This window comes from Sciurus carolinensis, chromosome 12, assembly GCF_902686445.1.
Source record: "Sciurus carolinensis chromosome 12, mSciCar1.2, whole genome shotgun sequence".
In the NCBI taxonomy this organism is placed as follows: Eukaryota; Metazoa; Chordata; class Mammalia; order Rodentia; family Sciuridae; genus Sciurus; species Sciurus carolinensis.
Window position 1 is genome coordinate 34396632 of NC_062224.1, and position 24521 is coordinate 34421152.

General features: G+C 36.3%; 1 pseudogene; it reads right to left on the reverse strand.

Annotated features, from left to right (window-relative positions):
• Positions 1–3115: 3115 nt before the first annotated feature.
• Positions 3116–4180, reverse strand: LOC124962172 (cyclin-dependent kinase 2-like; annotated as a pseudogene).
• Positions 4181–24521: the final 20341 nt, after the last annotated feature.

Here is a 24521-nt window from a genome sequence, read left to right on the forward strand (position 1 = left end):
AAGCACAAGGTCCTGGGTTCGATCCTCAGCACCCCCCCAAAAAAAATAGTAAAATAATGAAGTCAAATATCAATGGTTATTATATTTAATTTTATAACTTAATTGTGTAACAATGGTAAATTTAAAAATGAATACCTTATCTATCAGTTTCCTATGATTAGCATAATAAATGGCCAAAACTGAATAGTTTAAATGATTAAAGATCCTTCTTTAAGAGATTCAGAGTTAAAAAGTTTCAAATATACATGTTCACATCATTTGTTCTAGCATTCCAGACCTCTCTGCACAATTGGCAGTGGCCATACTGCCCTATACACTCCTATAGTCATTTATTCTTTATTCCAAGTTTGAACCCGAGTTAGACCATTTCCTGTCTGTAGAATCCCAAAACTTTGATAAACCACCCTTATCTGAGTTAGACCATTTCCTGTCTGTAGAATCCCAAAAATTTGATAAACCACCCTCCTTACATCCTCTCTCTTTCCTTTTCAGTGTGACCTGGAAGAGTTTCTGCTTATATAACCTCAAAAACTTCACAGGATTTCTGTATATGAGAGTTTCCACATCATTAGAAAAAGATTTGTGCACTTTCAGAAAGATCCCATCTCTATTCCTGGAATCCACCTACACGTTTGCTTGGATTCATGAATAACATCTAACCTGTTCAACGAAAGTTTTTCCAGTCTCACCTTTAATCCTCTGTTCAGAACACACCCTTTATAAGGTAGATTTCCTCCTTTTAGATCTTTGCAGTATACATTAGAGAACCCCAAACTCAAGAAATGCTGTTTTTTTCTTGCATAACTCTTCCATCTTCAATTTGTCTTTTTCTTCTGACCATAAGCATCAAAGACACTGCTGATTGAACTCTTCAACACATTGCTAAAAAATTTCTCAACTAAATATTCAAGTTAGTGCTTCAAAATCTTCCTTTTCATTCATCAGTAAAACACATTGAAATATGGGTTTGTTGCTGCCCTATCAATGATCACTTTTCCTCCAGTTTACAATAACATGTTCCTCATTTTCCTAGGAGATTTTACAAGAAGCAACTTTAATGATCATATTTCCATCATCATCTATTCACGTTTTCTAAGTTGATGGAAGTTTTATATTATGAGCTTTACTTCTTTCTCAGCCCTCATCAGAATAGTCTAAATATACAGATTTTTACCTATCCTCTCTTTAAGAAAATCTAGGCATTTTTATCCTGGCACCCTTTATCCATTAGTCTAAATCAAATTATACATTCACAGATACAATTGACCCTTCTTATCTGAGGGTTTCATATAAATGGATTCAATCAACAATAGATCAAAAATGAAATTAGGCTTAAGATGGTATGTTTTCTCTTTAAACAGTGTGGCATAACAACTGTTTACATTTCACTAGGAATTATACACTGATTATATGAAAATACTGCTCTATCTTTTAGAAGGAAAATGAACATCCATGTACTTTTTTATTTGTGGAAAACGCTGGAAACACTCACTCATAGATATCAAGAGCTATCTCTACTCCATGATAACTCATAGTAATGCTATCTATATCAGTTTCCTACGGCTACCATAATAATTGTCAAAAACTTAGTGTTTAAAAAATTAGTACCAGACGCCAGAATTCCGAAATAAATTGTTAGTAGAATTTGATTACTTTGGAGGCTGTGAGGGATAATCAGTTGTATGTGTCTCTTCCAATTTCCAGTGGTTGAGGCAACCCATGTGTTGTTTGGCTGTTAGACTTGAAACTATAAATTCTGCCTCCATCTCTGCATGGTCTTCATGCTGTTTCTCTCTATTCATCTAATCCATCTCCTCTAAGGATACTCTCAATCCAGGATGCAATTGTATTGACATTTTTATTTTAATTAGATATGCAAAGAATATTTTTTTGAATAATGTCATTCTTATAGACTTGAGGACAAAATTTGAAAATATATTTTCAGGACCAGTATTCAGCATTATACATTATTATTAACTATTATTTTAGTCAGCATTTTCTGCTGTTGTTGCTGTGACTAAAAGACCTCACAAGAACAATTTTTTTAGCAACTTTTTTTTAATGAATTACAAACTAAATTACAAATAATGTTAATAGAGAAAGAGCACTCAAGGGTTGAGTGGGAGATGAGAAACAAAATCATAAAAAGAAAAAAGTACTTTTTAAAAATATTAAAATTACCAAACCCCAAGGTGCACATGGCAACAAATCCAGCCACTCTTGACAAAAAAAAAAAAACCTATAACCTGATATATAAATATAATTGTTCATCCTTTTTTGTAAGAAATAATTTTTCCCAATGCCCTCACTCAGGCACAACTCTGAAAAAGAACCAGCATTCTCCAAATGATATCTAAATCCTAACTTCACTCTTATGGGGCAAGAGACAACTTCCAGAGGAAGATGGGAGCAGAGATCCCTGGCAAGAATTAAAATCATAAAAGGAAAAGAGAAATTCAAACATCTCACCTGCCTCATAAGTCCATAATGAAGCCACAGGTCAGAATGAAGCATAATCCCTGTTCTCTGGGCCTCCCAGACTCCTCTTTGCCCACAGGAGGGACAGACAAGGGGTCTATAGGCAATCTTTTCTTCTGCTTCCCCAATGGGGCTCTGTCTTGAGTTTCCTCAGCCTGTTAGGTGAGATGAAACACTAAAACTAGGTTGTAAACTGATTGGATCTATTTTATCCTAATTCTTTAAAACAGATCCTTCCCCATGGTTTTGTTTTGTTTGGTTCTCAAACATTCCAAATCTGTCCCCTGCTATCAGCTGGCCTTTACAAAAACAGTGGCAGCAGGAGATGGGGTCACTAGTCATCCCAAACACAGGGAATAACTATGGGGCATTCAGCAATTGGAATGGCAAACCCAATGTGGGGAAAAGAACAGTCAATTTTGTTTTGAAAACCAGCAATGACTAAAAAGAGGGAGAAAGGGTGGTAGAAGCTGAGTTAAGTGCATCTAATACTGAAACTTCTTTACATTTTCACCTGTTCCTCCTCTCTAGCCCTGTTTGCCCAGAGCAGGTTGGATGAGAGGGGAAGGCAAGTGTTAAGGCACCTGAGTCCAAATAGCCCAGAGTCAAGCCAGGTGAAACCCACACTAGAGGAGAAAGTGAGACTTGGGTTGAGGACTTGGAGAAGAACATCAGAGTGGAAGGTGGGGTACTGGCTTGGTCACATCTTGGAAGAATGGGTGAGCCAGAGCTGCTTTTGCTGAAATTCGCTTGTTGGGGTCGTAGTGCAGCATTTGTAATAACAAGCTTCGTCCATCTTCATCCAGGGGAGGCACAATTTGCTAAAATCTTGCCGGGCCCATTTGGGGAAACTAGGCTTATAATCAGGCATAGAAGTAACTCCTGGCCAAACCACCTCACCTGGGGTCCCCAGAGTCTGAAAAATTCGGAAGAGTTGGTCAATCTCAGAATCTCCGGGGAATAGGGCCCGACGAGTCATGGGGTGTGGGGTAGACACTGCGGTCATCCCCCCTCCTTATGATGCAGCCACTTCTAGATAGGAGCACAGCGGGCAGAGACTGTGTCTTCCATTTCTTCTGTGTTCCCCACAGCACTTAGCATGGTGCTGGGTACACACTAGGTGCATCTCAGCAAAGATACAGCTCAGGCTCCAGATGTCCACAGCTGTGGAGTAGTATTTGCATCCCAGAAGGATTTCCGGTACCCGATACCATAGGGTTACCACCTCATGGGCATAAGTACGAACAGGGACTCCAAAGGCTCTCGCTAGCTTGATGGCTCCCTCTGCATTGATAAGCAGATTCTGAGGTTTAAGGTCTCGGTGCAGAACGCGATGAGAATGGCAGAAAGCTACGCAGCTGAAATAGATAGCTCTTGTTTAGGGGAAGAGGAATGCCAGTAAGGGCAGAGGCATCCATGAATTTCTTGAGGTGTTGGTTAAAAATTCAAAAACCAGGTAGAGTTTATTTTCTGTGTGAATGACATCCAGCAGCTTGACAATATTAGGGTGGTTAAGTTCCTTGAGCAGAGAGATCTCATGGATGGCAGGTACACCCTCAGTCTCAGTGTCCAGGCGGATTTTCTTAAGCGCCACCACTTCTCTGATCCACTTGTTTTTGGCTTTGTACACAACTCCGTATGTGCCCTCTCCGATTTTTTCCACCTTTTGGAAGTTCTCCATGAAGCGCTAGCGAGTAGGGTAGCCCGGCCCTGGAGCGGGGGCCTGGGAACCCTGCAGAAAGCGAGCCCTGACTTTCGGAGGTCGAGGAGGGGGAAACAGAGCTCAGCACCGTGGTCCCAGGTCGGGATGGAACGCAATCTATGTCTGGCTCTTGTCCTCTTGTCAATTTGTCCAACTTGAAACAATGTTGCCGCCTCCCCCCACCAGTTCCGGACCACCACCAGAGGCCCCTCCCCTCCTCACAAGAACAATTTTAAGGAAGAAAAGGTTTTTGGGGTTCCATGATTTCAGAGGTGTCAGTCCATAGACAGCTGGCTCCATTCTTTGGGTCCCAAGATGAGGCTAAATATCGTGGCAAAAGAGTGTGGTGGAGGGAAGCAGCTCACATGATGATCAGAAGGAAGAAGGAGCGACTATGCTCAGGTCATGAACATACACCCTAAAGCACACCCTCCAAGATTCAACTCATTCTACCTGCCTTCAGTAACTACTCTATTAATTTCTATCAGGGGATTAATTCACTGATTATGTTAAGGCTCTCATAACTCAATCATTTCACCTCTAACTTTTCTTGCATTATCTCACACATGAGCATTTGGGAGACACCTCACATCTAAACCATAACAACTACCTTTGTGACAGTTTGAAAATTGAAATAAATATTATGCCATTTGACATGCATCATGACTCAATAATGCTGTCTATAATTAGTGTTTCAGTGGCTTAGTGTAACCATATACCTACAATAACTGTCAAGAGAAAGAAACAATAAAATATGAAATTACCATGGAATATAATTCATTCTTTAGTAAAGTCACAAAATGCATGAAGTAAATCATAAATGTTAAAAGAATAGAGAGAAAATATATGAATGATAGATGACTGATTTTTGGTGATGTTATCATAAAGAGAAGATTCAATAGGTTTTAGAGAATGGTGAGTTATATGTTATGATACAGGAATTTAACATGTTAGGGGGCAGCTATAGATGTGATTATAAACTTAAAATTATGACTGTTAGCAGATAAATATTATTCACAGAAAAACATTTTGAAAAGATAGAAAAAAGCCTGTACTTGTGTAAATATGAGACTTTCCCAAACTGCCCTCAACCCCTCATAAAAGTCGCAAAGAATTTTTGTCTCTTATCTTATCTGTAAAGGCCAGGTGGCTGACCCAAAAGCAAACTTTGCTAGCACAAAAGCAAACTTAAAGATAATGACAACCCTCCTCTCGGCAGTCAGGGTGACCCAGAACTTAAAATAACATGCTTTGTATACAATTTTATATGTTAACCAATTAAAAAGAACACTGTAAAACTGCTTGCCTTTCATTATAAAAACGCTGCTAAACAAGGGCTCGGGGCCTCTTAGTGTCACCGGTTACCAAGTGCACAGAGGACCAGGCTCGAGCTTGCTAATAATAGACTCTTTGTGCTTGCATTGATCGTGGTCTCTGGTGGTCTTTGTGGGGTCTCGAGCGACAGGGCACAACAATTTTAAGTAGTGTCTGTAAAAATTCAAAACATTTAAAACTGGTCAGAGATGTTCTCTAATAGTTTAATGGATAACCAATTTAAATTACTTTTACCACAAATAACCAGGATTACAGACAATAAAGAATTTTCAAAATAGAAATTTATTTATTTTATAAAGGTATTTGGATGTCTAGAAATCAAATGATGCATGATGTTGTTTTTGCAAAAGAAATAAAAATTCATTGCTTTTATTGTATTCCATCTTATGTACCCTCCATTCACAAAGTCAACCCACTTCTAATTGGGCAATCCAACACGGACATTAAATTTTCATTCCATTCATCAGGAAGGGCCAGATTAAAGAGTAAAGATTAAGTGGCATGCCAACTATAACTTTTTATACATATTTTTCTATATATTTCTATGTTTATTGGTAGATTATAATTATACATAATGGTGAGATTCATTGTTCATACATGCATATGACATAGCAATATAATTTGACTGATATCATTCCCCAGTATTTACCCTTTCCCTTCCTCCTTCCCTTCCCTGGTCCCTTTCCTATTGTCTACCTGATCTCCCTTTGATTTTCCTGAGATCTACCTCCCTACAACTTTCTTTTCATTTTTTCTAACTTCCACATATGAGAGAAAATATATGACCTTTGACTTACTGAATTTGTCTTTTTTATGTAACATAATGTTCTTGAGTTTATTGCATTTTCCTGCAAATGATATATTTTCATTCTTCTATAATGCTGAAAAAAACTCCATTTTGTATATATACCACATTGTCTTTATCTATGTATTCATTGATGAACACTTAAGCTGGTTCCATAGTTTGGCTATTGTGAATTATGCTGCTGTAAACATGGGTATTCATACATCGCTTTGACATGCTAACTTTAGTTCTTTAGGATAAATACCAAGGAGTGATATTCCTGGGTCATATGATTGTTTCACTTCTAGTCCTTTGAGGAATCTCCATACTGATTTCCTTAGTGGTTATACTAGAGTAATTTTATGTACAACCTAATCAACAGTGCAAAATTGTTTCTTTTCCTCCCATCTTCTCTAGCATTTATTATTGTTTTTATTCTTGAGATATCAATTGTAATTAATGAATGTTTGTTGAACTTGCACATACCTCCACTAACTTCCAGGGTTCAGAATTTTTACACTTATACACTTCACAAGAGCTAGTAAAATGGCTTCATGGCAGTCCCATATCTGAGAGTCTAATGATATTACAGAAGTGAAGAAAATTTATCAAGTTTCTGCCAAATATTATCTGTTTACCAACATAAATACATGGGCAGATTATCTTGTTTATATTTCACAATTTCTATCCAACTCCTAGAAGCAGGGAGAGGCAATCCTAACATCCCAACTGATGACTTGATTGCATACAATGTCCAGAAACTTATGTGATATGCAGTTATTTCTATACAACCAAAATGCAATTCCCTATTAGAGAGTGAACTCTGTAACAATGGATTAAAGCAATTTTTAAAAGCATGCATTGAAAACAAGTAAGCAACAATAGCAAATTGAATTTGTTAAATAGTCAGACAAGGAGACATCAGTGAGTGGATGACTAAGGAGCCAAAGTAGCAGTGTCTGATTGTCAGAAAGCATGAAAACTATGCTCCATTATTGCTTCTTGATTTTGCTAATGAACTTTGGGAAAGGAGTTCTCTGATGAGGAGGGACTAATTCCAGGAGCCTGCACACAACTCATTAAAGAAGAGCCAGTGTTCATTGGTCAATCCAGTGTGGGCCTGTGATGGGGGAAGCACACAAAACTCACTATGTATTTAATAACTTTTGTTTTGTTTAACAGTAGTGATAAAACACAACAGTGAGTTTTATTAACTTCTATAATGTATGGCAGAAACATTTACTTTACACCTATAAACTAAAATTCAAGTTCTGTGTTCCTAACACATTCACTGTACAATTGTATTGAGGTAATAAGTAAGCCATTTCAAAGCTTGCATTCAGAAAAAGGAAGAATAGGAAACACAATGCAGCCATTAGCCTGGGAAAGAACTGAAGCTCCTTGCGCTGGCAATGCAGTTAATACCTGTTAGACTATCTTTTAGTGTCTGGATGTGCTCTCTGGCAGGAGTTACATTTTTCATAGTCCTCTAGGGTCTCTGGAACCTTCTTTTTGGAAGGTTTATTTTTGTCCATTATGTGCTCTGTCCACATGTGAAGTTGGCAATGAAACAGACATCCTTTTCAGAGTCTGAAAGGCTTAAAAATGACACTTACGTTGATGTACATTTGTTGAACTGGGGATTGTTTTGCAGAGATGCATGCTAGACTGGGAATATTTTTCTTTTCTTTCTTTTTGTAATAGAATTCTAAAAGCACAAAAGAAAAAAAAAACCCTAGAAAAACTGTCACATATTTGTATTTTGCTTTATTGTTAGGGTGTATGAATAGCAGTTAAGTTTCAATCTGTAGAAAGTATCAGATGTCACACTACTTGTTCATGTAGACAAACATGAATACATGAATGCAGGTTTAGAGAAAGATATGGGTAGATGCAGTTATGTTCCTCATCTCACTGGAAATACTGCTAAAAGGAGCAGTTGGTGTGAAGCAGTAATTAAATTGTATGTTTTACCTACAGTGATTTCCATTTCTTGGCTTAGAACACTTAACTGTAGGTTCAGGAGAAAGACCTGAAGTACAACCTTATCTCCTTTACTCAGTGCTTGGAAATGCCTCTCTGTTAGGTATAGCAGCAGTTGGCTTTTTCAACCCTTTAAGTGAACTGCTATAAATGAATAAGCATATGCTGCCCTTGGAGAAGGGCCTCCCCAACATAAGGTATCCCTCCCTTCTCTCTTGGCATGTGCTTATCTGCATGCTAAGTTATTATCTTTCTTATGAAACTTCACTAATAGAGGTTAGAGCAATTAATGACAATTCGATTTTATTTTCTTAAGTCTGGAACCTATTATTCCAGGATTAAGGTGTCATCAAGTTTGATTTCATCGGAGGTGTTTCTCCTGAGCTTATAGATGCCCATCTTCTCTCTTTTTCTCCCATGTTTTCTTTCTGTGCATGCCTATGTCCTAACATGCTCTTCTTATGAGGACACTGGTTATACTGGATTAGGGCTTATCATAATGATCACACTTTAACTTAGTTACCCCTTTAAACACATTATCCCTAAAAGTAGTCATACTCTGAAAAATTGATATTTAAGATTTCAACATATGATTTTTGAAAAACACAGTTCAACTCAAGGATATGTTTTATATCTTCTTAATTTACAACTTTAATAATAATTGTACTACCTTAAGAGGGAGAACAGAAGAAAGTCTTACCATGTTTTGTCACTGCATTATAAGGTCACAACCTTCCAGTCTGTAACGTGAGTTCTTGCCATCTGCTGCTGGACAATTTCTATTAAGCCAGGGACACATATTCTGTTACCAGTAGCAAAACATTTGAAATTTAAAAAAAATTAAAGTCTATCAATTGAGATTACTTTTAAATGTAAGTGGAAATATTCTCCAATGAAAAATGTTGCATGTAAAATATAGCTTTCACTTAAAGGTCGTTAAATAGGGCAATAGGCTTTGAAACTAGTTTGATTCCACATGTCCCAAGTGACAGATGTCCCTTTCATATTGTTGATTATCCACCAAAGCTTCCCTTTCTAAGCTCAATGTTATGTCTGCACTTTATCCATCTTCTTTCTTAGATAACTTTGGAGTTGTCATATATTTCTTCTTTTATGTCACCCACCTAAATTTAGTAACAGAGCCACAGACAGCAATAAGGGAAACAGAGGTAGATCTCTTTTCTTCTAGGTGTCAAAATTTCCAACTGAAGAAGAGGAGATAAATATTGAGTATTTGTAGGTAAATAGTGGGCTCAGATATACCAAAGTTATAAATACAAGAATAAGAGAGAAAAACAATAAATATCCTAATGCTGGGTTGACCTGGAGTAAATTTAAGACAATAAAGATACAAGCTTTTAAGTCATTTAAAAAGAAGTGAAGGAGGGTTGGGGATTTAGCTCAGTTGGTAGAGTGCTTGTCTTGTAAGCACAAGACCCTGAGTTCAAACTCCAGCACTGCAAGAAAAAAAAAAGTGAAGGAGATAGCTTCATATGTAGGGAAGACAAGAAAAGTGACTAGAGAAATTTTATTAACCATTATTGTCCTCTTTTGGCTACCATTATCCTCCAATTATTATTGTCCTCTACTGGTGACCTCTCCAGTACATTTCTTCTGCCTTTATTTTCCATTAGGACAGTTAAAAGACTGAACAAAAAATGATTTATTGTGACAATATCAATATGGTTCTTTTGGTTCCAATTTCAAATGGCACAGGTCTTTAAGAAAAGTTTTAAAATGCTTTTTAAAAAATTAAAAAATTAGCTAAAAGAATTAATATACAATATATAAAACAATCATCAATACAAAGCAAGGGTTCTATTATCACTAATCTAAATACTGTGATGTTGAATAAAAAAAAAGTAAATGGCAGAGAGGAGGAAGACTAAGACAGAAGGTCAGGAATGATGTCAGAAATGGGAACAGAGCTGGGATTACTTGACAGACAAGGCACAAATACTCACTGGCTACTACTCCTCACTCCTCTTGTTCTATTGTGGCACTTGAAATGCTGATTTCTCCAGGGAATGGCTTACCCTTCTCTCCTGTACTCACAACCTTTAAAACATGATACCTCTGTCTCATATCTCTAAATATCACCTAAGTGTCAATGTTTCCACATTTACATCATCTGCACTGGCATTTCCACTGGTCTTTGTCTCCAAACATTAAAAGTGCCCACATGATAGTCTCATTTAAACATATTAGAGGATTCTTATATTTAATATATCTGAAGGAAATAAAAATGATTCTCAGCTCCAACTATCAAAATCTTTCTGTTTTCTTAGTCCAAGTCTTCAGAGAATAGTCCTGATATTCAAGTAAACATGAAAGGAATTTATTAGGGCATATTAGTTTCCTCTTCCTGCCATAATAAAAAATGCAAATTATTCTTTAACAACCATGGAAAAAAATAAGTGCAGAGTCAATATGTGGGCAGGGCCACACTGCCTCCAAATTCTACAGAGGAAATTTTATCCCTTGAATCTTCCCATTTCTTTTGGACATGGAAATTCCTTGTCTTTCTTAGACACCATACCAATCTCTTCCTCTGTGTTCACATCAAATCCTTCCCTTATCTTTATGTTTTCATTTTCTTCCATACCAAAGATTCCTCTGCCTTACCCATATAATATCACTTTCCATTAAATTTAGGTCTGACCCAGATAATTCAGAACAATTTCCTAATTAAGACATCTTCAATTTCTTTACGTATGTAAAGATCCTTTTCTAAAAGAAGTTAATGTTTACCAATGCCAAGGTTTCAGATGAGAAAATATTTTTGACAATTCAACTTACTTTAGTCATCCTCTGGCCTGTCAAAATTTATGTGCATCTTTTTTGCAAAATATATTCAATCCATCCCAACATCCCCAGAAATGTCAACTATGTCTCACCCCTAGATCATCATCTCTATATCATCATCTCTGTATTACCAGCTTCCAAAATCACAATCTCATCATTAACTCATTTAAATGGGTGAGACTTTGGATATGATCCACACTGAGGTAAATTTCCTCTCCATATGGGGACCTATGAATTAAGAAAGTAAGTTGTTTGCCCTGAAAATATGGTGGCAGGACTGTCAGAGCATATATATTCCATTTCTGTAGGAGAAAAGTGTATGTAATGGAAGTTTCACCATTCCCAAGCAAGTTCAAATATGGCAAAAAAAAAAAAAAAAAAAAAACCTTCTGTTAGGTTTCAAGTCCTGGAGGTGATCTATGTCTTGCAGCTTCCCTCTCTATACTCAAACCATTTGGTAACATTGATTCTTCTCCAAATATTTTTTTTGTCTGTCCCCAATTTTCTCTTCCTATCTCTATTAATGACAAGTCATTTTATATTGCATTCAGATAATTCTAGACCATCTCTTTATCTCAGGACCCTTAACTTTGTTAAAGATGCAAAGACAATGTTTTCCTTAACAGTGCAATGTGCATAGGTTCCAGAATTTGAACATGGAGATATCACATTGAGGGCAACCAGATTAGCCACTCCATGTAGCAAACACCTCTGTGAGAGGAAAGGGAGGCTGCCTAGAGGTGGTTGAGAGTAGTCTGACCATAATGAAAACCTCTCCCTGATGGAGGTAAGGGGTTGAAAGGCCCATGTGAAGTGTTGTAAACTGTAAGAAAGATTTCCCAAAGCAATCTGTCTGCCACACTCATTGTATCTTTGTGGAATTTCTCTTCTTAGTTCATATCCAGCATCTCATCTCATCCAGCCTGCAGCAACAACTGTCTAACTGTTCTTCCTGCTTTCCTAAAATCCAGGACTCACACTGTGCTCCCTGTTATGCTTTGAGCACATGCCAAATTTCTCTCTTTATTTAACATAGCCTTAAATGAGACACACCATGGATATGTCTTAGCCCTCACTGTTGAAGTTGTAAAAGAACTAATGAATTATGTTCATTTATTTAATAACACTTAAATAGTTCTTACTATGTGGTGAATATGGGTAAGGACTTCTAAATATTAATAATACTAATGTAACCCTCAAAAATTATATTTATTTCACAGATGAATAAATTAAGATAGGGTGGGTTTAGTGTCTTGTGTGAAGTCTCAGACTCAGTACTGATATACAAATAGTTGAGAGGCAACTTCAGAGATCAAGTATTTTTGGTTTCCTAACATTCACATTACAGTAAAAATAACCAGTGAGACTTTGTACTTCTTAACAGTTTAGAAGCACTCTTTGTTCAGGATGGTTACTTAGAAAATAAGACAGAGATTAAGTCATTTTTGTCTAATTTATCCTCAAATCCCTCTTCAGTGAGCCTCTCGTAATCTCATAGATCTCACTGAATAAAGGTGAATAGGAGGCCTGAAATAAGACCTGATCAGCATCTTTCCATGTGGGAACATGTAGGGTGAAGAGCACCTTTCCCCACTTGACACTCTCTGAGCTTACACTCATCCTTTACCTCTGTTGCAACTTTTCATCACTTCCCTGAATTGAGTTCCCAGGTTCTCAGTTTAGATTCCTGAAAGTTTAGTGGCATTACAGAGTGTAAAGATGAGAACTTCGTTGCACATAAGATTCATAACAACTTAGAAAGTGAACTATTGACCCAAAATTATGAAGAGTTTTGTTTTAAGACCAGTCTGCACTCAAATGGCTATTATTCAATACTTGTTGAATGAATGACTAGCAAACAATAACAAATTACCAAGAGTTATTAATTTTCTATTTTACAGTATCTTTTGGTTTGAAACTGTCATGTCTCCCTACTTGGAATACTTTTTCCTGACCTTCCCTACTTATCACTCAGGTCTCATCTTGAATGTCACCTCATCTGGAAAAACTTAATGACATTACTGTCCTGACAGTTTTACACAGACACAGAGGCAGTGCTGTGTTTCTAGCTCTACGGTAGAGGGACAGCCTCTGTTCCTAGCTCAATTATATGGCTGCAAAACTCCATAACTAGCTCTATGCATCTTTTCAACCAAATAAGGTCTCCTGCAATTCTGCCTCTTCAGTAGATATTTTTAAAATCACATTAACATTTGAGTTATGATGTTAAGGTCAAGATACTACAGCTGATATTTTTAATTTCCTACAGGCTTAGGAAATACTTATATTTAAGATTGTGCATTAAAAAATTCTAGACTGAAATGATTTATTTATTTTCAATTTTATGTGGTATTTTTCATTTGTCCTTTTGTTCTTGGTCACAGTTCTGTCTTTTTCATTGTTAATACAGAAACTGCCAAACCAGTTGCTTCCCTAAACCTAGAAGATGTCATGAAAGTTTTTCAAAGTTAAAATATATGGAAAATGAATATTAATATTATATAAGCTAATATGAAACATATTATATGGTCAAAATTTTTCTTTAGATGTGGGGTTTCTATAATAAACCTGTGTTAGTTACTCTGTGCAGATAGATTCTAATTTCATTTTTTCATTTTATGGAGGAAGCTGAGGGATTTGTATATACTTTCACTATTAAGATTATTTGCAGCAAATTTCATTAGTTTTATACTTACTTATTATTCAAATAAAATATTGATTATAACAATTTTTAATTCTTTAATACTGTTATTGGAACTCAAAATTTTAAAGGTCTAGGGGCTTGAAAAAATAATCCTGAAATTAGTGCCATGATACCTTCTTCCCTGAAGGGAGTTTTCCATAGCACTTCAGTGGCTTCTAGGCCAACATATTTATAAGTATATCCAAATAAGTCCTAGATGATGTATGTACTCAAGGACACTAGCCTATGAATGAATTTATGATATTTATCAATATATATCTGTTTATATTCTGAAATTATTAATACAATCTCATAAAGCATTATTTTATGTAGTTTTAAAAAGTAGTATTTTATAAAGGAATAGAATTTAATTCTTTGTTTTTTTTATCTAAATTTCATTTTCACACAAAATAGTTCATTTGCATTTTTAGTAGTTTTATGCAAAACTCACTTCTACTTGAATAAAAAATGCTACTTATTATTTCACATATGTAAAATAATAAAGACTACCCAATCTTCAAAATCAAAGTTAGATCCTCAATATGATCTAGAAGTTTGACTACTAATGAATTTCAGCTTTCTAAGAATAATATGTGTACATATACATAAAACTTATAATACGTAACTTCTTTTAGGTCAGCTTGTCCTTATCCCATAAGGACTGAGAAGTAAAATGAAATGAAGAAATGATGTTAAGGTATTATTCAGGTCATATTAATCTACAATAAATTAGCTTTTAGTGCACAAATATTTAGTTCACCCCCAAAACTCATCACTTTTCATTTAATATATTCAGCTAAATGAGTCTGGAAGACAGTTTGCCACCTAGGAAGACATCATTCTTGAATGCCCAAATGTAGCATAAAGGAAATGGATATTGTTGGAGCTTACAAAAATCTCAGAGCATCTTTATAGGTATTGACTTAGTCATAAATTGACACAGAACCTTGTTTGCCCTCAACTGTCAAGAACCATAGGAGAATATGTTTAAAGTGATTTGAAAAACTTGAATGAATGCCTATTTGTTGAAACTCCAACTGTAGTTCATTGTACTATTTCCTTTTTTGTGGAAACATTACAGAAAATAAGTGTGAACATTTTAGCTATAGATTTTCATAGTAATTGAATAATTTCCATAATTGCAAATATTTATTAAATTGCATTTGATGGTATCAGAAGAGTTACATTTAAGACATTTAACTTAACCTTTAGATACCTTACCAAAAATATTTCTCATTTAGATGCTAGTACTCTGTGTGAAATTAAACTACTGTTATTTTAAGAATTTTCAAAATTAGCTCTATAAATAATAGAACTGGGAGGTTTCAAGATGGCGGACTAGGGGGCGGCTGCATTTCACGCTGCTCCAGGATGCAAGATTCAAAAGAGGAGATAGTGAGAGACTTGGGACCAACTCAAAGTCGCTGGGTGAGTCTCTCCCATTGGGGAGGTGTCCCGGATGGGGCGGTAGCCCCGGAACGCAGGGAACTTTGTGAAGTAGAGTTGCTCGGCGAGACGCCCCTACGCCTGCTAGAGCGATAAACACGGACAACTGGGATCATCGTAGAGGAGGTGGCTTAGCACAGCGCTTGGACTCAGAGCAACCACTAGGGCTCCGGGTGGCTGCCTGAGGAGGAGCTGCGTGGCGAACTGTTTAGACCCGAACGACCGCTTCTGAACATCGGGGGGATGCCTGGAGGAAGAGGAGAAGCGCAGCGGCTCGCTTGGTCTAGGAGTGACTGCATCAGAGCCACAAGTGGTTGCCAGAGGAGGAGCTGCATGGCGAGCTGTTTGAACTCAGAACGACCGCTCCTGAACACCGGGGGGTTGCCCAGAGGAAGAGGAGAAGTGCGGCGGGTCACTTGGTCTAGGAGTGACTGCATCAGAGCCACAGGCGGTTGCCAGAGGAGGAGGCGAGTGGTGAGTTGATTGGACTAAAAGCGACTGCTCCTGAACACCGGTGGCCTGCCTGGAGGAGGAGCGTGGTGGGTCACTTGGTCTCAGAGCCACCACTCCTGAACACCCTGGGGGCTACCCTGAGGAGGAGGAGGAGGAACAGGGCGGGTCACTTGGACTTGGAGTGACTGCCTAGGGCTACGGGCGGTTGGCGGGAGGAGGAGATGCGAAGTGAATTGCTTGGGCTCCTAGTGACTGCGTCGGAAACCTGGCCGCTGTCCAGAGGAGGAGGTGTGTGGCAGGTCTCTGGGTATCAGAGCTATTATACGGGGCTCCAGGTGGCGGCTCAGAGGAGGGGACACATAGCCAGGCGATTAGGTGCAGAGCAGGGTCCCAAGAGCTAGGTGGCTTCTTGCTGGAAGAGCCGCACAGAGACACGCCTAGGGATGGAGTGAAGTTTCCAGAACTGCGGGCAGAGTCTCAGGGAGAGACAGCCTAAGGAGACTCGCCTGCGAAGGGTGAGGCTCCCAGGCCCAGGAGGTAGGTCCGGGCCCCTGGGAACGTTGCAGAGGAAGACAGCCCAGCCCAGGCGGTAGTTGTAGATTGAGGGGAACCTCAAGGAGGGGAACTGATCAGCAAGATGTCCCCACCGAGTGAGTCTTCCCTGCCGGGTGAGATTTTCCCACAGGGATGGTAAAACCAGAGACACAGGCACAAACAAGACTTGCCTCAGCCCGCAGCCTAGTTCCTCGTTGGATGACCATTGGTCAACAAGTGGAGGCACCTCTGCCCACTAGCAGGGAATATACGCCACCTGAGGGTCACCACCCCTAGAGAGGAAGCTTCTTTGTGGAGCTCCCCATTATTAACTTCCTCCAAGACTTTAGGCTACTGAAGGATAAGAGGGGATATACTAGCAATCTTCAGGGACATTATAAGTCGATAGAGGAAATCTGCAATATCTTAATGACCCACTGATTCCTGAACAATATGAGAAAACAAGGGAAGAAAATGCCCCAAACAAATCTAGATGTTACATCAATAAAATCCAACGACAGCATGGCAGAAGAAATGACAGAAAGGGAGTTCAGAATGTACATAATTAAAATGATTAGGGAAGCAAACAATGACATGAAAGAGCAAATGCAGGCATTGAATGATGAGATGAAAGAGCAAATGTAGGCATTGAATGATCAGATGAAAGAGCAAATGCAGGCATTGAATGATCAGATGAAAGAGCAAATGCAGGCATTGAATGATAGCACCAATCGACAGTTAAAAGAGCAAATACAGGAAGCAAAAGATCATTTCAATAAAGAGTTAGAGATATTGAAAAAAAACCAAACAGAAATCCTTGAAATAAAGGAAACAATCAACCAAATTAAGAACTCCATAGAAAGCATAACCAATAGGATAGAACACCTGGAAGACAGAACTTCAGATATTGAAGACAAAATATTTAATCTCGAAAGCAAAGTTGAACAAACAGAGAAGATGGTGAGAAATCATGAACAGAATCTCCAAGAACTATGGGATATCATGAAAAGGCCACATTTGAGAATTATTGGGATTGAGGAAGGCTTAGAGAAACAAACCAAAGGAATGAACAATCTATTTGAAGAAATAATATCAGAAAATTTCCCAAATCTGAAGAATGAAATGGAAAATCAAGTCCAAGAGGCTTATAGGACTCCAAATGCACAAAATTACAACAGACCCACACCAAGGCACATTATAATGAAAATACCTAACATACAAAATAAAGACAGAATCTTAAAGGCTGTGAGAGAAAAGAACAAAATTACATTCAGGGGGAAACCAATACGGGTATCAGCAGATTTTTCAATCCAGACCTAAAAGCTAGAAGGACCTGGAACAACATTTTTCAAGCTCTGAAAGAAAATGGATGCCAACCAAGAATCTTATACCCAGCAAAATGTACCTTCAAATTTGACGATGAAATAAAATCATTCCATGATAAACAAAAGCTAAAAGAATTTACAAAAAGAAAGCCAGCATTACAGAATATTCTCAGCAAAATATTTCATGAGGAAGAGATAAAAAACAAAGAAGCATATCAGCAAAGGGAGGAATTACCCTAAAGGAACTGTCAAATAAAGGAGGAACCAAGATATGACAAAAAATAAATAAATAAATAAATAAATAAAATTTTAAATATGAACCAAATGACCGGGAATACAAATCATGTCTCAATAATAACCCTGAATGTTAATGGCCTGAATTCATCAATCAAAACACATAGACTGGCAGATTGGATTAAAAAGAAAGATCCAACAATATGTTGCCTGCAAGAGACTCACCTCATAGAAAGAGATACCCATAGACTAAAGGTGAAAGGATGGGGAAAAACAAACCATGCACATGGGCTCAGCAAAAAAGCTGGAGTATCCATCCTCATTTCAGATAATGTGGACTTCAAGCCAATGTTAGTTAGAAGGGATAAAGAAGGACATTTCATACTGCTTAAGGGAAGCATAAATCAGCAAGATATAACCATCATAAACATCTATGCCCCAAACAGTGGCTCATCCATGTATGTTAAACAAATCCTTCTCAATTTCAGAAACCAAATAGACCATAACACAATAATACTAGGTGATTTTAACACGCCCCTCTCACCACAGGACAGATCTTCCAAACAAAAATTGAACAAAGAAACCATAGATCTCAATAACACAATCAGTAATTTAGACTTAACAGACATTTATAGAATATACCATCCAACCAAGAGCGAATACACTTTCTTCTCAGCAGCACATGGATCCTTCTCTAAAATAGACCATATATTATGCCACAAAGCTAATGTCAGCAAATACAAGAAGATAGAGACACTACCTTGTATTCTATCAGATCATAATGGATTGAAGTTACAAATTAATGAAAGAGTAAAAAACAGAAACTACTCCAATACCTGCAGATTAAACAATATGCTATTATATGATGAATGGATAACAGAAGATATTAGGAAGGAAATTAAAAAATTCTTAGAGGTAAATGAGAACAAAGAAACATCATTTCAAAGTCTCTGGGACACTATGAAAGCAGTACTTAGAGGAAGATTTATTTCATGGAGCGCATTTAATAAAAGAAGTAAAACTCAACAAATCAACGACCTACCACTACAGCTCAAAGACCTAGAAAAAGAAGAACAGACCAACACCAAAAGTAGTAGAAGACAGGAAATAGTTAAACTCAGAGCTGAAATCAACGAAATTGAAACAAAAGAAACAATACAAAAAATTGACAAAATAAATAGTTGGTTCTTCGAAAAAATAAACAAAATTGATAAACCTTTAGCCACACTAACAAAGAGAAGATGAGAGAAAACCCAAATCACTAAAATTCGAAATGAACAAGGAAATATCACAACAGACACGACCGAAATACAAAACATAATTAGAAGCTATTTTGAAAACCTATACTCCAACAAAATAGAAAATTTCGAAGTCATCAACAGGTTCTAGAGTCATATGAATTGCCTAAACTGAACGAGGAGGACATACACAATTTAAATAGAGCAATTTCAAGTAATGAAATAGAAGAAGTCATCAAAAGCCTACCAACAAAGAGAAGTCCAGGACCAGATGGGTTCTCAGCCGAGTTCTACAAAACCTTTAAAGAAGAGCTCATTCCAATACTTCTCAAAGTATTACATGAAATAGAAGAGGAGGGAACCCTCCCAAACTCATTCTACGAAGCCAATATCACCCTGATACCTAAACCAGACAGAGACACATCGAGGAAAGAAAATTTCAGACCAATATCCTTAATGAACATCAACGCAAAAATTCTCAACAAAATTTTAGCAAATCACATACAAAAACATATTAAAAAGATAGTGCACCATGATCAAGTGGGTTTCATGCCTGGGATGCAAGGTTGGTTCAACATCAGGAAATCAATAAATGTAATTCACCATATCAATAGACTTAAAGTCAAGAATCACATGATTATTTCAATAGATGCAGACAAAGCATTTGATAAAATACAGCACCCCTTCATGCTCAAAACACTAGAAAAAATAGGGATATTGGGAACATTCCTTAACATTGTAAAGGCCATCTATGCTAAGCCCATTGCTAATCTCATTCTAAATGGTGAAAAACTGAAAGCATTCCCCCTAAAAACTGGAACAAGGCAGGGATGCCCTCTTTCACTACTTCTATTCAATATTGTCCTTGAAACTCTAGCCAGAGCAATTAGACAGACCAAAGAAATTAAAGGGATATGAATAGGAAAAGAAGAACTCAAACTATCCCTATTTGCTGATGATATGATTGTATACTTAGAGGAACCAGGAAATTCCACCAGAAAAATTTAGATCTCATAAGTGAATTAAGTAAAGTAGCGGGATATAAGATCAATGCACATAAATCTAAGGCATTTTTATACATAAGTGATGAATCTTCAGAAAGAGAAATCAGGAAAACTACCCCATTCACAATAGCATCGAAAAAAATAAAATACTTGGGAATCAATCTCACAAAAGAGGTGAAAGACCTCTACAATGAGAACTGCAGAACACTAAAGAAAGAAATTAAGGAAAAGCTTAGAATATGGAAAGATCTCCCATGTTCTTGGATAGGAAGAATTAATATTGTCAAAATGGCCATACTACCAAAAGTGCTATACAGATTCAATGCAATTCCAATTAAAATCCCAATGATGTACCTTACAGAAATAGAGCAAGCAATTATGAAATTCATCTGGAAGAATAAAAAACCCAGAATAGCTAAAGCAATCTTTGGCAGAAAGAGTGAAGCAGGGTGTATTGCAATACCAGATCTTCAACTCTACTACAAAGCAATAGTAACAAAAACGGCATGGTATTGGTACCAAAATAAAAAGGTGGATCAATGGTACAGAATAGAGGACAAGGACACAAACCCAAATAAATACAATTTTCTCATACTAGACAAAGGGGCCAAAAATATGCAAAGGAGAAAAGATAGATAGCCTCTTCAACAAATGGTGCTGAGGAATTGGAAATCCATATGCAACAGAACGAATCTAAAGCCATATCTCTCACCATGCATGAAACTAAACTCAAAATGGATTAAGGATCTCGGAATCAGACCAGAGACCTTGCATCTTATAGAAGAAAAAGTAGGTCCAGAGCTTCAGCATGTCGGCTTAGGACCAGACTTCCTCAACAGGACTCCCATAGCACAAGAAATAAAAGCAAGAATTAATAACTGGGATAGATTCAAACTAAAAAGCTTTCTCTCAGCAAAGGAAACTATCAGCAATGCGAAGAAAGAGCCTACAGAGCGGGAGAAAATCTTTGCCAATCATACTTCAGATAGAGTGCTAATCTCCAGAATCTATAAAGAACTCAAAAAACTCTACACCAAGAATGTAAATAATCTAATTGACAAATGGGCTAAGGAAATGAATAGACAGTTCACAGAAGAAGATATACAAGCAATCAACAAACATATGGAAAAATGTTCAACATCTCTAGTAGTAAGAAAAATGCAAATCAAAACCACCCTAAGATTCCATCTCACCCCAATTAGAATGGCGATTATCAAGAATACAAGCAACAACAGGTGTTGCGAGGATGTGGGGAGAAAGGTACACTCTTACATTGCTGGTGGTGCTGCAAATTAGTGCAGCCACTCTGGAAAGCAGTGTGGAGATTTCTTAGAAAACTGAAATGGACCCACCATTTGACCCAGCTATCCCACTCCTTGGCCTATACCCAAAGGACTTAAAATCAGCATATTACAGAGATACAACCACATCAATGTTCATAGCTGCTCAGTTCACAATAGCCAGATTGTGGAACCAACCGAGATGTCCTTCAATTGATGAATGGATAAAGAAACTGCAGTATATATATACAATGGAATATTACTCAGCCATAAAGAATGATAAAATTATGGCATTTGTAGGCAAATGGATGAAACTGGAGAATATCATGCTAAGTGAGATAAGCCAATCTCAAAAAACCAATGGATGAATGATATCGCTAATAAGTGGATGATGACACATAATGGGGGGTGGGAGGGGTTAGTGTTAGGGTTAGAGTTAGGGTTAGGGAGGGGGCAAGAATGGAGGAAGGAAGGACTGTTTAGAGGGAAAAGAGAGGTGGGAGGGGTGGGGGGGAAGGGGAAAAAAATAACAGAATGAATCAAACAACATTACCCTATGTAAATTTATGATTACACAAATGGTATGCCTTTACGCCATGTACAAACAGAGAAACAACATGTATCCCATTTGTTTACAATAATAAAAAAAAGAAAAAACAAATAATAGAACTGCAAAATTGTATTTTGTTGAGGTGTATTGAATTAGTGTCTATGCAAAAGCTAATGCACAAAAATAAATTTAAATTTAAAATGTTCTTTCACGTTGTCTTAGAATTTGTAATCTTGATCAATGTTCTTATCAGATCTTAATATGAAATAAGTTTTCTTAGTTGTAATATCAGGGAATTATTTTTATGGCTATTAATTATTTTTTATCCTCCATTTAAATTCCATGTGATCTGTAGCAATTTAACTCCCCTTAAAATAACATGTTTTATTTCTTAATTAAATATCTTATTAGGGATTAATACAAATTAGTTTTCTGCCCTTGTTATCTGTGTTAGCTTTACATATAAATGGTAATTTCCATTGTTTATACACATAGAGTATAAATAAAATTTACATGGATGGAGATTACTAATTTTTTTAAATAAAATTGAGATAAACAAGGACAAATACCGGCTTCCAAAATTGTTATATACTACTTCAACTGGATAAATCAAGCTGGAATAGTTATAAGATTGATTTTAGCATTTAGCATTTAGCATTGATTTTAGCATTTCCACACTAAAATAGCAAGGTTAGCAATTAGATGGCATTATCTGCAATTTTTCACATAACATCCTTGGACTTTTGGGAAAGGATTCAGGTTAGTTTCTCAACTACATGTTGTGGAACAAGGTTTTAGTCTGGTGAGCTCTTTAATTGATTCACACCATAAATTAAAAAACCACTGTTCCTTCAAGTAAAAAATATTTTTTTAATTAGTCACAGAATTGAAACAACATAGGGACAAAGAATTATGTTACTGTCAGTTAATCACTTCCCTTTTCTCTTCCCTTTGCCTAAGCTGGGAGGTACAGCATTTTTGTAATGAAACATGACCAGTGATGGTTTTCACCCCTGTACAGTGTTCACAGCAATCATGTGATAAATTTTTGAAGGTAGTTTCTCAGCCTCTGTGCCAGGTTTTCTATTCTTTTATTTTTTCTGGAATATCAGTGACTGAATCCTCTAATAGGTTAGCAATTGCATAGAAATATTGAATTCTCCTGAAATCCTTTTTAGCCACTTCCACATACACTTACACTTCACTTTTAAGGCAGAAGCCAAGTGAGCTTAAATAAAATACAAATACATATTTCATCCACCAGCCAAAAAAACCACAAAGGTAAGTTGAAAATTCTGAAAAAGGAATCATACTTAATTTCATAATTTTTTGTTTTCTAATATTTTATTAATATTTTATGTAAAATAAGTCTACAGGAAGGAAAATGAAATTACCTTCTCCTAAGGCATCATATACTTTACCTCAAGTAATAGTATTTTTCTACAGTAGCTCTTTTTGAAATACTGCCTGACCAATTTCATGAATTTCTCTGATGATAAGTTTGACAGTCTTACTGAGGCTCTCTGGTTCATATATTCTCTGAACTGTGGCAGAACATAGTCTGCTTACTTTCATGACTGCTATAAAACATTTTAAAAGCATTTTGGGATCAGAAGTAGATGTTGCAAAAATTTCCTTTGGTTGTTCAATTTTGTGAACTCAAAAAGAAGCTGTTTCTGTTCTTTTAAAAAATAAAGTATCTAAAGACATCCAAACTTCTCTCTCTACTCTCCCTCCTCCTTGCTCTCTTTCTCTTTTCTGAGACAGAAGGCAAAAAAAAAAAAAACCTGATTATCAGTTTACAGAGACAACTAAATCTTGCTCAATAAGTAAATAGCAACCAATAGATCTGTGCCACAAAGTCAATGCCAATCATTAGGGCTCCCCAGTGATATGGTTTTAGTCAAAGCCACTATCACAAACTCAAAGATAGGTGTAAAACACAGATGGAATGAGTTTTAGTAAAAGAAACTCAAGGAATTTCAGAGAAAGAAGTCATAAAAACAAAGGGAAAATACTGTTACAGAAAATATATTTAAAATAAGTATTTATAATAAAAATGATTTTTTAGGTAAGTAACTTTATAAAAGCACTTTGGTTGAAATGACTTAGTAATTTACTGTCAGAAGTTCAAATAATTAACTATTTGGTGATAAAACAGACTGTGAATCTAGGCACAGGATAACTTTAAAAAAAATGCCTAAATTCTAAATTCCAAAAAAATTCAAGTCAGCTTTTAGTTGGTTTAATCATATTACTTTATATTAGAATCATTCTATTTTTCAATAGCTTAATGATTTATACTTAAATTAATATATATAATATTTATATATATGGTGAAATTAACAAGAAGGAATCATTTCACAAATTTCAAAAAATTTCAATATGCCCTCAAATTTTTCATTTTTTATCATTTTTTTAGTACTTATAAACTTTTGGATTATGTCTGTGTTTAAATGTGCAAAATGTGCAAATATTCAAGTAGTATCTTATCATGTATTAAACAATATAAACATTTTATTTTTTCATCTTAATAATAGTAAACTAAATATTTATTTATTTTGTTACAATTTGTTGTACATGACAGTAGGATGCATTTATCTATTATATGTATTTTAATTTCTCTATAATAGAATATGTGAATTATTTCATTTAAATAAGGTAATAGTCATTTATTTTTTTCCAGA